Source organism: Asparagus officinalis, chromosome 1 (assembly GCF_001876935.1).
Source record: "Asparagus officinalis chromosome 1, Aspof.V1, whole genome shotgun sequence".
NCBI classification, from domain to species: domain Eukaryota; kingdom Viridiplantae; phylum Streptophyta; class Magnoliopsida; order Asparagales; family Asparagaceae; genus Asparagus; species Asparagus officinalis.
This window is the reverse complement of record NC_033794.1, coordinates 97,401,582-97,417,883: the sequence shown is the minus strand read 5'-3', so window position 1 is coordinate 97,417,883 and position 16,302 is coordinate 97,401,582.

Genomic DNA, 16,302 nt, shown 5'->3' with positions numbered 1-16,302 from the left:
GTTAAGATCATAAAAAAAAAAAAAATTTAGGGACTATACTATCAACTGCCACTATTTTTCTCACTTGCCAATATTTTTATTATAATAATGCATGTTGGATACCAAGGACTATAGTACTAGTGTTGGGAATTTATCAAATAAATAAAGATTATAGCATGAATTTAAACCCGGAAAATTAAAAACAATTAAAACTGGCCTGACGGGAGCAGTCGTGTAAACACTGCCCTAGAAGATTGAGGACCCGCCTATCGCCCTGGCGCAGATGATCCCTTCTCCCCTAGCGGTAAAAACCCCCGGAAACGGTCCGGCCTCTGCACTCGGGCGAGAGTGCAGAGCTTCAGCTCAGATGAAGAAGTTGCCCATAAAGTAAAACTAAAGTATAGATGAAAATGATATGTAGAGGAGAAAAGAAAACAAGATAAGTTTTTCACATTTTTCTTCATCTTTTTTTAGCTCAACATATGTTGTTTATATAGGGGTTGAAAAGAGCCGTTACAAAATCCCTCAATAAATTTCGTAACGTTCGTCATAATGTATGGTCATTATGCCCATTTTAATTACAAATTAAAACACATTAAAACATATTTTAATTGCATATTTTAATTACAAAATTTATTAGAATTCATTAAGGCAAAATTGCCTTTTCTTTAAAAATATCCAACAGTCCCCCCCAAAAGGCAATATTGACTGAAAAATTCAAAATAATAAATCAATAAACAAATCACAAAATAAATATAGATTGGGCAACCTTTCGTATCGTGAATTCGGGAGAGGTAGCTTTCGGCTTTGAACCTTTCCTTAGTGAGTTCATCGCCACCTGAGGGACATAATGGACTAGGCCTTGAATTAGGCCCCTTTAATCAGGTATTGATGAAAACACACACAATACGCTTCATCTATTGAGCAAAGCGGGTTGAGCGTTAAAGGCCATGCTCACAATAAACCGACTCATGAGAGTTTCTAGGGGTTAGCCCAGCCCCCCCTAACCGCGGCCATCACGGTTCCTCTCACGTAGGTAAGTCCTCAAAGGGTACTACAGCTGTTTATTTAATACCCCCCACAATACACGCGTTGGACTTATTAAGAGTAAAACTCAGCCTAGCCAGCTGTATCATAAGAGCATCGTCATCATAGAGAAGGGGTAGTAGCAAATGCTACATAATGATATATAAATATATCTAGGTCGATGCTCCACACGAGTGTCACTAGTCCAGCTTGTTTCTACCACATTGAACCGACATTGGGACTACGTCTCCAAATAAGGGTTGGGTTGCCGCTGTCAGTGACCTCATCTATGGGCTTAACCCCATCTCCCTCGATGAATCCAGAACCACACTCCTGGATAATCCCTTAGTCAAAGGGTCATCAAGATTCTTTTCACAGACTTTACAAAGTCTAGAATCATAACTTTGCCTAGCAGGCGTTGTATTTATTTATCAAGTTCTTATTTTGTAATTAGTCCATCATATTGTTTGAAATTGACATTAGGTCATGATCTATGATCATAAAAGATCATAGTCTATGTCTGAAGAGATTGACCTTAATATCTGAACATTTCAAACTAATGTGGAACTAAAAATTCTGCAGTTATGCATATGCACATACATGAATGAAATTAATAATAGATACATGCAGAGCATAATAGGATTTCGTATCTTAAAATATATTTTCGTATCTTAAAATATATTTCATACTTCATAATTCAAATGCATAAAATTTTTAAAATTATTCTATTATAAGAGGTTACAAATTGGTTGCCTACAAAGGAGACCGTCCAAATTTAAATCGGTTGCCTACAAATGAGACCTTCCAAATTTAAATTGGTTGTCTACAAAGGAGACCTTCCAAATTTATGTTGCTATTTTCTAGTACCACCTCTTATACAAATAATAATAATAATTGTACATACGTGCTTTAAATTTTTCAAGTGCATTCTTGCATAAAACCTTGTAATTAATCATGTAACAAATGCAAGTTATCTAAAAAGACATATGAACATTTATTGCAATATTCATCAAAATGCAATAAAAGTGATGAACTTTACATTTGAAGATTTGAAATATAATCCACCATATAAAATAGAATTTTAAAAAATGCACCTCTTTGATTTGTTCGCTCATATATTGATCATTTATCATTAGGCAATATATGATGCAAGAAGCGTAATTAAATAAATGCATATGAATTATTCTCATAATTCTGGTCCTCTTATTCCAAACCAAAAACTCCTAAAGTGAAAAGATTAAAGTTTTACCCGGGTAGTTAGCCAGGTAAGGATAGTAATAGAGGTTGATCAAAGATCAATTAAGTACCTCGTTCCTTGCAGAGCGCATTACGCAACCCTTAAACCTTGCCTTAGACACCAACTAATCCAAGAAAACTTGAATCGGTTCACTCAATGAGTTTTTGTTCCTTAACAGTATATAGAAACTTTAAATTATTTCCTGTAATCATTTAAAATGCCTAGCAATTATACTGCAAACATATGTTGGATAAGGCCGAGGAGGGGTTTACCTATTGATGTTCGAACCTCATGATTTTCATGTCTTGAGAGTAAAAACTCATCTGCTGCAGACAACTGCCACAGAAGTTGCTGAACAAATTTGCATTCACTTTTACCACCTTCTGTACTAAGCTTATTAGATGCATAAATACACTAAAGTATGGAATTATTAATAGAATGCACAATATTATTGATAGCTTAAAGAAATAATAGTATTAAACCATGAACAAATCCAGATATTTCAAAGCATCTATGCATCCAGAGTTTGTTCTCTTTATTCTTGTCAAAACCATGCATATAAAATTTTTAAGAATAAAAATATACACTGCTGCAAATTTATAGCATGTTTCAAATGCGTGTATATTCACTAGCACAAGGGATAAGGGTAGGTTTTAGATGATTCTAACAAATATAAACTAGGCTTTTAGAAACCAATAAAGGTTCTTTGATATTCGTAACTTACAATAATTATTGATTATAAACCAACTATAAGACAAATGTAATTAACTGTTAAATTGAATTAACAGAAATATTTAACTACAATTTTTTAATTATTAATTTTTTTTTAAAATAACCAAAACTGTTTACATGAACAGTAACTTTTTAAATAAAATGAACAATGCCGTTTTCAAAATAAATGAACAGTAACATCATTTTTAAAATTAAACAGTAACGCCATTTTTTAAGAATGAACACAGTAACACCATTTTTATAAATGAGCATTAACATTCTTAAAAATAAATAAATAGTAACGTTCTTTTTTTTTAATGAACAGTAACATTCATTAAAATGAATGAACGATAAACTTTTTTAAAACATTAAAAACTGTTTAAAATGAACAGTAATGTTTTTTAAAATAAAATTAAAATCTGTTTTTTAATGAACAGTAAATTATTTTATAATGAGCAACAATTCTGATTAAATTGCAAACAGTAATAGCAATTTTTTTTTAATTCGGATGAACAGTACTATCTCAAATGAACAGTAACGTTAAAAATTATTTTTCCGGATTTAAATCAAAAGCTATAAACATTTCAATCTTCTAGATTGTTGGGAATTTATCAAATAAATAAAGATTATAGCATGAATTTAAACCCGGAAATTAAATAAATAATACATCAAAGATAGATAATATAAATTAGAGAAACAGGCCTGACGGGAGCAGTCGTGTAAACACTGCCCTAGAAGATTGAGGACCCGCCTATCGCCCTGGCGCAGATGATCCCTTCTCCCCTAGCGGTAAAAACCCCCGGAAACGGCCCGGCCTCTGCACTCGGGCGAGAGTGCAGAGCTTCAGCTCAGATGAAGAAGTTGCCCATAAAGTAAAACTAAAGTATAGATGAAAATGATATGTAGAGGAGAAAAGAAAACAAGATAAGTTTTCCACATTTTTCTTCATCTTTTTTTAGCTCAACATATGTTGTTTATATAGGGGTTGAAAAGAGCCGTTACAAAATCCCTCAATAAATTTCGTAACGTTCGTCATAATGTATGGTCATTATGCCCATTTTAATTACAAATTAAAACACATTAAAACATATTTTAATTACATATTTTAATTACAAAATTTATTAGAATTCATTAAGGCAAAATTGCCTTTTCTTTAAAAATATCCAACAACTAGTTCACTAGATGTGTGTGATATCACGTTTTGTGAGTGAAAATAATAGAAAAAGTTGTTTTCACTTTTCAAGTTCACATTATCAATTTTAAGGTACCAACTACCAAAGGTGATTGAATATAGTACCCTAAACAGTTTTTTATACAATTTTATCTCTATTAGTGTATTACCAAAGTTTATTTAAAACATGCTTGAGTTGTTCGATGAATATCAACATTGTCAAATTCTAGAAGTCTCAAGTATTGTTGTGTAGGTTTGATGGGGATAAAAATATGCTAAGTTGCAAGTGCACAATAACTAAGTTATAGTATTTATAGATATCAATTCACAGAAAAGAAGAGTAGTAGGAAGACATATTTGGATTCTTAGATTGTGTAGAAAACTAATGAAAAGATAAATGACAGTGGTGCGTGTTTTGGGTAGAGATTTGTCACAAAAATAAAGGGTTAAAACAAGAGAAAAGAATGAGAGCAAAAGAAGAACAAAATAAAAGCAAATCAAAAAATAAAAAAAATCAAACCAAAACAAGAAGTGAATGAAAAGATGAAGAAAATCAAGAAAGAAGAAACGGAATCTAGGATTGAATCCACTAGTTAATTTCCAATTGCATTATGAATTACTCTCTTTTTATTCACATATTCCTAAGATTTCCTAAGCATAAACTATCAAGTTACTTTTTTTTTATCAATGAAAAAGCTTTTTATTCATTTCCAATATGTAAGAGTAAAGAACATCTAAGCACCAGAATTACCTGGTGATCATACTACAGCAATCTACAAGCTAACAGAAATGCCTATCTACAGTCTCTTGCTATCTACAATCTCTCAAGTATATTCTTCATATTAACAGGTATATTATCATTTAAAACCTTTGAGTATATCAGAAACTTCACCATCCTGAAAATTTGCTCTGATCCCCGAGATTTCCCTTAAAAGATTCTCATGTTTCTCTCTTGCCAGATCAAATAAACAGAAACTGAGAACGCCACTCTCTTTAGCTGTTGTTTGAAGCCACCCCCTTTGAGATTGAATGAATACCAATGAATAAGTTGTTCCCAACAGCATGATCTCCATGAGAAATCTAACCAGCTCATCACATTATTCCAAATGTCAGCTGACATTTGACACTCGAAGAACAAGTGTTTACAAGACTCCTGCTGAGAATTTGAGCATAAAACACACTTGTTTGAGTCTATAAGCCCCATTCTACTTAATCTATCCTAAGTTAACAATCTGGAGTGGAAAGCCAACCAAAGAATAAATGAGTGCTTAGGATAGTGTAATCCCCTCCAAACTGTTTTAGACCAGGGAACAGAGGGATTATGCTGATTGAGAGCATTATAAACCATCAAAATTTGAATTTGCCCTCTCATGCAACATGCACTAACAATGTCTTGAAAGCTTGCAATGTTTCCAAACCTGACCAACATCAAGTCCCTCACCTTAAGGAGTTGTTTCCACATCCATGAATCACTCTCCTTTCGTTGCACTTGCCAGACATCAGAATTTTGTAAGTAATGCTCATGAATCCATCTAATCCAAAGGAAGTCTTTTTTGAGATGAATTGACCACAATAACTTTATTGCAGCTGCATAGTTCCAATCCTTAGTAGAAAAAACTCCAAGCCTACCCTTATCCTTATGCTGACGGACAACATTCCATGAGACAAGATGAAATCCTCCCCACAGAAAAGCTGAACACAGTCTGTCAATTTTCTCTAAAACTTTGATTGGAAGAATATAGTTACTTGTCCAAAAAATTTGAATGCCCAGTATGACTGATTTAATCAGTTGGAGACGTCCTGCATAAGATAAGCACCTTATATGTTGCCAGCTTTGAAATTGTCCAGAGATTCTATTGATTAGAGAAGAACAATCCAAGTATGAAAGCCTCTTTGCAATTAAAGGCATACCCAAATAGCGCATTGGCAATACTCCCTCAGAGAAGTTAAGATGGGTACATATCTGGCTTTTTAAACTATCCTCAATCCCTCTCAAAAATATTGAGCATTTGTTTTTATTTTCTTCCAGACCTGAAACCTGAGTGAACTCTTGAAGGCATATATTCAATCTTGAAATTGTACACATGTCAGCCTTACCAAACAGTAATATATCATCAACAAAAATTAGGTGTGTTATGTTCAACTTGGAGCATTTAGGATGAAATTTATACTCCCTGTCATCCTTTAATAAGCATAGCCTCCTTGATAGATATTCCATTTCAATTACAAAGAGATATGGAGAAAGGGGATCTCCTTGCCTTAAGCCTCTAGCACCATGAAAATATCCATGTAAAGCCCCATTGAGAGAAAGAGAAAATTTTGGAGTTGTAATGCACTCCATAATCCATCCAACAATGACTCTTGGAAAACCCAAACCAGTTAGCATATGCCTGATAAAATCCTAACTTATTATATCAAAAGCCTTCCTCAAATCAATATTAAGAATGGCCCTGGGAGAATTATTTTTCCTTCCATAGTGCTTAATAAGCTCATGAGCCATCAATATGTTACTAGAAATGAGCCTNATTGCAATGAAAAGAATAAAGAAAATTGAATAGTATTTCTTTGATTCCGATTACAACTTGATTACAAAAGAGAAGAGAACGAATTTGATTCTCTCCTTTGTTTAAAACTGGGTTCTTCTCGGTAGCGATGGAATACCTCCTTCGATTGCTCGCGTCCTTCTCGGTAGCGATGGAATACCTCCTTCGATTGCTCGCGTCGAATTTGCTCTCCGTTGACGATCCGACCATCTTGATTCACCGGAACGATATCTCCTCCTCACGATTTGACGTTGTGGAGAACTTGCGTGACAAGTTTGAAACTCTTGATGAGTTGACAACTCTGAACGAGTTTGAACTATTGAAAAGAGTTGATCTAACCGAAATTCGGTTTATAGGCCAAGGATAAAAGCTGTTGCTCCAGGATCTTTCGAGATCTCCTTGTTGCCGAATGTGCTCCAGGATCTTTCGAGATCTCCTTGTTGCCGAATGTTGCTGAAGGATCAAGGCCGATCTCCTCCAAAACCTTTGCTGCCAATTCTCAGATCCGAAAATGCCAGCCTTTAACTCAGTTGAGTTTACCCATATTTATAGGGAATTAAGGGGTGTAACCGCCCCCTTAATTCTCTCCATTGTGGGGCGGAAATCCCTCAAATCGTGGAGGGAAAACAGTTCCTGCAATCGTTCAGCTCGTGTTTGAACGAGTCAAACGCCCACGTGGGCGTTCAGGATCCTAACTCCGCGTTTTAGAATTGAGACGCGGAGTTGGGTATTCGCTGGGCATTGAAAAACACGGGTCTGACCCTAGTGTTTTAATGTTGTAACGCGGGTCTGACTCCAACATTTTGATGTTGTAACGTGGGTTCGACCCTGGCGTTTTGATATTGTAACGCGGGTTCGGCCCTGGCGTTTTGATGTTGTAACGCGGGCTCGACCCTGGCGTTTTGATGTTGTAACGCGGGTTCGACCCTGGCGTTTTGATGTTGTAACGCGGGTTCGACCCTGGCGTTTTGATGTTGTAACGCGGGCTCGACCCTGGCGTTTTGATGTTGTAACGCGGGTTCGACCCTGGCGTTTTGATGTTGACACACGGGGAGGACCTCCGCGTCTTGTCTTGAAGAGATTATCACAAAGTAATCTCTTTTGTCATAGCGTTGCAAAGATCATTGTCTTGTAATCTTCGTCTTGGCTCCTTGAGAATATGAGAGTCGTCAGATTGTAACTCCCGATGTTGATTGTGAATGCTGTTGAACTAGAGCTTTCATCGGTTGTCGTGAAGGTCGTCAGATTGTAACCTTCAGCAATTTACATGAAAGTCTTCAAATTGTAGCCTTCTAGAAGTCGTTAGATTGTAACTTCCATCATCGGTGTTTCATGGAGGATAAGCTATCTATTGTGATTTTTAAACAGCCTACAGCCTCCCTTTGACAAAAGCACTTTGTGCTTCATTAATCAAGTATCCCATGACTTTTTGAATTCGACTGGCTATGATTTTTGTGATGATTTTATACACAACATTACAACATGAAATGGGCCTATAATCTGATGGTGAGCTTAGATTGATAACTGTTGGCACTAGAGTGATTGAAGTAGTATTGAAAGTGCCAAGAAGTTTACCTGAATAGAAAATTTCTTCTATTGCTAAAAACAGATCCTCTTTAATGATATTCCAAGCTTCCTTAAAGAAAGAAACATTGAAGCCATCGGGACCAGGAGCTTTTCCATCTGCCATGGAGAAGACAGCTTGCTTAATCTCATCTTTGGAAACAGGACTGCACAGATCATTACACTGATTAGAAGTGAGTAATGGTCCATTTGAAATTACAATTGGGTCTGAAGGGATAGTAGGCACTTTAGTTCCCAGGAGCTTTTTGTAGTATTCAGTGAATTCAGAAATGATTCCTGGCATATCTGATGTTCTGGACCCATCCTCATAGTAAATAGAAAGAATTCTGTTTTGATGTCTCTTGGCTTTCATGATAGAGTGGAAGAATTTTGTACCTTTGTCACCATATAATCCCCAATTTATATTAGCTTTCTGTTTGTAGAAAGAATTTTCACAATCCAATAACCTTGTATATTTTTTGATACATTCTTTCTCTTTTAAGATCAGCTCAGAATCAAAGAGGTTGTTATTCAGCTGATTTTGTATGTCACATAACTCCATTTTTGCTCTTGAGACTTGTTCACTAATATTCATGAAGTGTTTCTTATTCAACTCTTTAAGAACAGGTTTAAGCTTTTTAAGCTTTGAGTGAAACCTGTACATGTTACAACCAGTAATCCTTTGATCCCATACTGAATTGACCATGGCTGCAAAATCTGGATGCTTACTCCACATGACCGTTAACAAAGCTGGAGAGTGATCTAAACATGAAGGCACAAGGAAATCCACTTGACTTGAATTATAAATTTGAATCCAGTCTTCATTTACTAACACTCTGTCTAATCTAGACCAAATCCTTGCATCTGCCTCTTGTTTGTTGTTCCAGGTCAAATAACACCCTATAGAGTTTATATGCAGCAAATGACTTGAATTAATGAAGGTTTGGAAGTCCTCAGTATCAGTATCAGTGACTGGAATACCCCCTATTTTTTCCAAATTATCAAGAATAGCATTGAAATCACCTCCTACCAACCATGGACCATTTACATTATTTTTATAAGCCAGGAGATCTTCCCATAGATTTTTCCTACCTTCCAGTTGATTCAAAGCATACACAATTGTGACAGTGCACGACAGTTTATCATCTTTAGATTTCACTTCACATGTCATATACTGCATTGATGATTTTAAACATTGAACAGAGAGAATATCATTATCCTATAGAATCCATATTCTTCCATTATTTGCTTCATGCACATTTGAAATCCATTCCCAATTTTTTGTAATTTTCTTAGAAATTACTGGCAATTTTCTTTCAGCAACCTTGGTTTCCAAAAGAGCTAGGAAAGAAAGCTTGTAATCATGTATGAATTGTCTAACTATCATGTGCTTAGAGGGCTTATTAAACCCTCTAATGTTCCAGATGGCCAGATGCATTAATGAGAAGTATCCCCTCTATCAATATTAGAGGGATCCAATTCCACTGTCTGATGATTCAAAATAGAGAAAAGTGAGGCTTGAATTGAAGGACCAGGATCATTCACAATAGGTCTTCAAGCTGTAATAGCTCTCATAATATTTATAAACCCAGAAGTGTAGACATTTAAGGGCTCATGTCTGTGCACGTTCTGTGCATGTTTACCAGAAAACATGCAAATCAGAGGCTTTAGTATTTTGTGTTTCCAGTCTAGAGATCCCATGACTAAAACCTATTGCATCACTTACATTTTGAAGTTGTTTTCCAGGAATAGGTGTAGCTCCATTAGTATTATCACCATTCACAACATCATTCTGTCCAGAATTACCAAACTTCCCTTTCTCTGCACCAGATCCTACATTTTGAATTTGTTTTCCAGGAATAGGTGTAGCTTCATTAGTATTATCACCATTCACAACATCATTCTGTCCAGAATTACCAGACTTCCCTTTCTCTGCACCATATCCTACATTTCCTTTCTGTTTATTGATTGGCACCCATTTCTTATGAGTAATTTTCCTCCTACATTTCTCAGTGTCATGCCCTATAATATTGCACAAGGAGCACCATCTTGGTTTTAGTTCATAAAAGACTGGTTGATTGTAATTTTCCTCATCAGGACCCTGAATAGCTATCTTGGCAAGTAAAGGTTCTCATAATGGTAGCTTTACTTCCAAAAGAACTCTAGCATAGTTCAGTCTCTCTCTTGTTGCAGTAAGTTTATCCGTAGCAATAGGATGGCCAATAGAACTTGCAATTTTACTTATGCCAACTGAACTCCAAAGATTTAATCTCAAATTAGGAAACTGTACCCACATAGGATAGCTGTAATCTTGTATTTTGTCCATATCAATATCAATAGTCCAAGGTTTAAGAACCAAAGGCCTAGAACCAAAAAACCAAGGATCAACCTCAAGTACTTCTCTCATATACTTTTCAGATTGAAAATCAAACAGGAAAACCCCATGTTTGATTAATAAGACTTTTGGGATTGATATTGACCCCCAGAGCTTTGTAACATATGACTCCATAGATTTGAATTTAACATTCAGCCCAATCACATGTCCTATTAAAGCATTTTTCCAGAACTTCTCTCCATCTTTCCACTCATCTTCAGAAAATGCAATTGAACCAGCTTGAGAGGAATGAACAAAATTTAAAGGTAATCCATTTCCTGATCTCCTATTGTCAGCAAAGAGGCTAGCAAAAGATTTCTTAACATTATTTTCCAAATCATTAGATTTTCTTTTCTCAATTTCTGCTGATTTGTTATTACCAGTAACTGGCATAGCATCAAGAATACTATCATTCAACCTTTCATGATTCAAATTATTATCAACATTAATCACATCATCATCTTTACCAGGAGAATTCAATGGAACAGAAACTTGATCTCGAATCAAATCAACCGATGAAGTGGAATCTACATTACCTTTAGAAAAGGCAGAGAAATTTTGGATCAAAGAATCATGCTCCAATTCAAGTTCATCAGCCCAAGAAATCCTAGAAGATTTGCCAGTTCCTTTACCATAGACCGGAGATTTTCTCAGAATTCGAGATTGAATCCCAACCTGCTCCGAATTTGATACAGAGTGATGAGAATTCATCAAGAAATCACTAGAGCTTAAGATATCCTTCATCAAGATTTTCCTCTTTTCTCCTCTAGGGGTTGACCCCATGACTTCAAGATCCAAAGCACCATCATCTTCAACGAAATTTATATCAGATTGATCCTCAAAGTAATGCCGATTAGAATATGGAAATCCTAAATCGATATTAAGAAGTTTTTTCCCACTTCTCTTCTATTTTTTCGTCATTTAGATCCAGGTGGGGGCGCACATTAGCAGGATAAATTCGCATGCTAAAGTGCACCGGAAAAAAACCCGCCACTTCTTCTCGCACATTAAAGTGAATCTTTAGAAACAAAAAAAACATAACTATCAAGTTACTTGAAACAACATAACCTATCAAAGTCAATATTATCACTCATGAAAAGAAATAAACAACTAGATAATAACCCTAAAATTTAATAAGCATAACCTATCAAACCACTCGAAGAAAGCATAGACTATCAAACTCTTTTTCTATCAATTAGTTCTCTAGTTGATTATCCTAATATGATCATTTTAAGAACAAAGAGAGCAAATAAAAAATACAAAATAAAATTAAATTAGCTTCATCTAATCTTAGATTTCCTACAAGAATTAATTACTCATATTATAAAATAAAAATGAAGAAGAAAAATCTATACTAGAAAGCATTAAAGACAAGAAAGTAAATCTAAACTACAAAGCAAAGAAAGAAAGAAAGAAAATAAAGCATAAAAAGAAATAAAAATAAAATCTATACTAGAAAGTTATAAAAGAGTAAGAAAATAAATCTATGCTATAAAGCATGAAATAAATCTATACTACTAGGCAAAAAACAAATCTATGCTGCAAAGCAATAAATTTACTCCACTAAGCATTAAATTAAAAAAGAACAAAAAATAGAATTCTAAAACATGCAATTTTAAAATAAGAAAACGAAAAGAGAAAATGAAGACTTACATTGCAAGAAATTGGCCCATAAAGACGCAAATGTTCATCACCAAAGGAGAAGAAGAAGGAAAAAAAAAGAATTATTTATTTATTTATTGCAAATAAAAAGTTTATAATTTGAAAGTCTTCTCAATTAAGAGTAATCATACTCTCCGAAATGGAGTTTATAAAATTTTACACATCTCTCCCCCCTAATTTATCCCCCTATTTATAGATAACAAGAATTTCCCACAACCTTTAGATTTGTCTTGGTCCCCCAAGTAACCCTTACAGTCATAGAATTCGGCTTAGCCCCTAGGTAAAACATAATTATATGATCTCTCAAAATAATCTACAACTTTGATCCTTTTTTCTCTCCAAGACTTGAGAGATGGGCTTTGTGAGATTTATTTATCTTATATTTAATTTATCCCCCTATTTATTTATCTTATATTTAACCAATATGCATTGCTCTGTCTCATCTAGATAGATGATTTTCATATATAATATGTTAGATTATGTTTTCCGGATTCAAAGATAATGCCTTTTTTCACGGTTGACTATCATGAACATGAATTTGACTTGGTTTTTTCTTTCTAGATTTGATTTGATAATCAATTGTAGGCCAAGTTATTGGTAATTGCTAACTAAGAAAGTGATGAGTGCTGTGATTTTGCTTCTAGACTTGGTTGTGGGCTTTGGACTTTAAGACATTTTGCACTTTAATTAGAGACCTTTTGGGCTCGAGATAATCTTTATTTGAGCTCCTATTCATTAAACATTTTACTTCCTGAAAATATGCTAAAAATATTTAGTAGCAAATAAAATTAAAATGAGGATATAAAAATACAATAAAAATTATTGATATAATTAAACCGTTATGTACATTTCTTTTATTTGTTTTACTCTCTTTATTTAACATTATAGAACTCGGTCTCTAACGAATATTATGTGAACAAGCATATCAGTAAATTTATGGTTGACTAACTCTTACTCTATGCGTTTAAGGGGTAAGAAAAACTTAGATTGTAATCAATCATTTCAGGCCAATATTATGGAAAAACGTCGTGCCTATTAGAGGAGAGCAATCTTCTCCGCAAGACCCGACTTTTAAGGCAATATATAATTGATTTAAAAAGATGGCCAAGATCCACCCATATTGATTCAAAACTTTAATTGAAACACAACAGGTTTCTCTTCATAATTTCGGCAAAATCTCTCCATAATCTCGTCATGTATTATGCATAGGCAGTATAATGCTCTATACCCTTATCATGTATGGGCAGAATAATTCTCTATAATTCACCCAACACGGATTGACATTGCCTATACATGTTATGATCATAAAAAGTATGGGGATTATTTATCATTTGCCACTACTCTTCTCAAGTATAAGTATTTTAATTATTATAAATGCATGTTGGATACTAGTGACAATAATAGTAGTTCAATACATGTGTGTGATATCATATTTTGTGAGTGAATATAACAGATAAAGTTTCTTTCACATTTAAAGTTCATATTATCAATTTTAAGGTACCAACTATAAAAAGGTGAATGGATAGAGTCTTCCAAACAATTTTTTATACATATTTACCTCTATTATTTAATTAAAAAAATAATTTGTTCAAAACATGCTTGAGATGTTTGGGGAAATCAACATTATCAAGTTCTAGAAACCTCAAGTATTGCTGGGTGGTTTATCCAATTAAATCGTTATGCGCATTTCTTCCATATCTTCCACTCCTTTAATTAAATATTATAGAACTCAGTCTGTAGCATGTATTATGTCAATATGGACTGGCTAAGATGCATACCAGAAAATATATGGTTGACTAAACTATTATTCTCCCAAAGATGTGTTTAAGTGGTAAAAAAAAAAAAAGAACACTTGGATTGTAACCAACACTTTCACGCCAATGTTATGGGGTGAAAATAATTACGTGTATAGAGGAGATCAATCTTTTCAACAAGATCCAACTGTTAAGAAAATAATCTAATACTATTATAAAAGTGGATTGAGATATTAAAACATTTATTCCCATAATGCCCTTTTAAACATATACATACATACATAAAATACATGCACTCATACATAAACCACAGTCATACATACATAACCCCTAATTATAATAATAACATTTACAAATTATTATCAGACATTAATTTTGTAATAATAAAATTTAAACGTTGGCATCATTATTAGCTGGAATGTAGCCTGACTTAACAATCAAAACGTTTGTATGCAGATATATACTTTTTTATAGTGAGTATTTGAATATAGACTAAAAAAAATGCTCATCTATCTTTTCATTAATGTTAATTCCATTACTTTATAATCATAATTATTTGGCAAGTCATTATTACTATATAATTCGGTTATAAGTCAAATCTCATATAAATCTAATCCATACACAACTTCCATCTTACAAAATCTTACCAAATCCTACCAAAAAAATAAAAAACAGGAGATGGAAGCAACACTATGTGAATCACAGAGGTTAGTAAAAACATGTTTTTGTTTGTAAGGTTGTAGGATACTATTTCACTATATTTCGGAAAAACACACCCTTCATCACATTTGTTTGTATGCATATATTTTATTCTTTTTTCGTGAAGGATGTCATCTGATCTAGATGGAATTAATGATCAAGCCCACATCCCGATCCGAGAGTTAAAATTTTATTAGAAACAATGAAGTATAAATGTTCGTGTCTTACGTAATACTATAGACTCCTTTAAGAATGGAGAAGGGAAGAAACAAAAGTTGATTCTAATTGATGAAGAGGTGATACAAATTTTACATTGCATAAAATGATTGACCGATTATTTTTATTGACCATATTAAATGCATGTGTAAAACATCTTCAAAAGGGAACTTCTTAAGCATAGATATATCTTTAAATGAGCATCATGATTATCCATTACACTTGCTATCTATGTAATTTTTCTTAGCAAATATCAAGTGATTGGTACTTTTTTGTATTTAACATTTCTGAAGTTACTCATGATGACCAATTAGATGGATAGTTCACACACACAAAAAGTATCATCACAAAAAATAAACATAAAAATAAATACATGTGCAACACACATGCACTATACTAGTTAATCTAAAAAAATAGCCAATATCCAGCAACAACAATTCAAAATTTAAATTGAAATACAACAGGTGTATCTTCATAATTTCAGCAAAAAACTCTCTGTAATCTTGTCATGTATTATATATTGGTAGAAGAATGTGTTGGGAATATTAGCTGTTTAGACAATAACGAAAATCAGTTTAAGCAATTTAATAATTAACAGATAATATCACTATTATAACAGCAGATTTATTAAGAAATATATCAAATGAAAAGTAAATAAAGTTAGAAATACGGCGGCTTTGATGGGTCGAGGCGTGCAAGCACTGTCGCCAAGAAAAACTAATTAGCCACCCATCTCGTACAGCGCTACGCGGGCAAAAGTGCGCGCGCGGTAGCATACAACGACCACTCTGTCAGGCGACCTCACTTCTCGTGGCGACCGAGTTCAAGAAGCGCTTTGTGAATTTCTTCGTGACTTTCAGGGAACCAGCAAATCCTAACAGTAAATTAAATTCAAGAGAAAGAACAGAGAAAGGAGAAGAGAGCTTGTTGTATTTCGCTGTGTGTAAAACTCTTTCGGCATTTTAGAAGCTTTTATAGCGAAAAACAAAGCTCGTTACTCATAATTAACACGTTTTAATTTACTCATCCGCATTTAATGTATTAACGTTAGCCGCTTTTTTGTCGACTTTAAAGTCCATAAAACCCCGAGCAGGTATTTTAATTACATAACAGTTACAAAAATATTTAATCCTAACCGTTACAAAATGTTTATCAGCATGTTAATTATTCAAAATAACATATTACATTTTAATATTTCAAAAATAAAAATATAGCAGATTATAGGCCCATTAATTCCGGAACGGCATTCGTGTCCGCTAAGGTCCGTGCAGTGCGCGCTGCCACCTGACCCGACCCCGAACCCGAGCCGAGCCGGACCCGGCCGGCCGTCGCGCATTGTGACTGTGGTGTGGCAGGCAATAACCTTT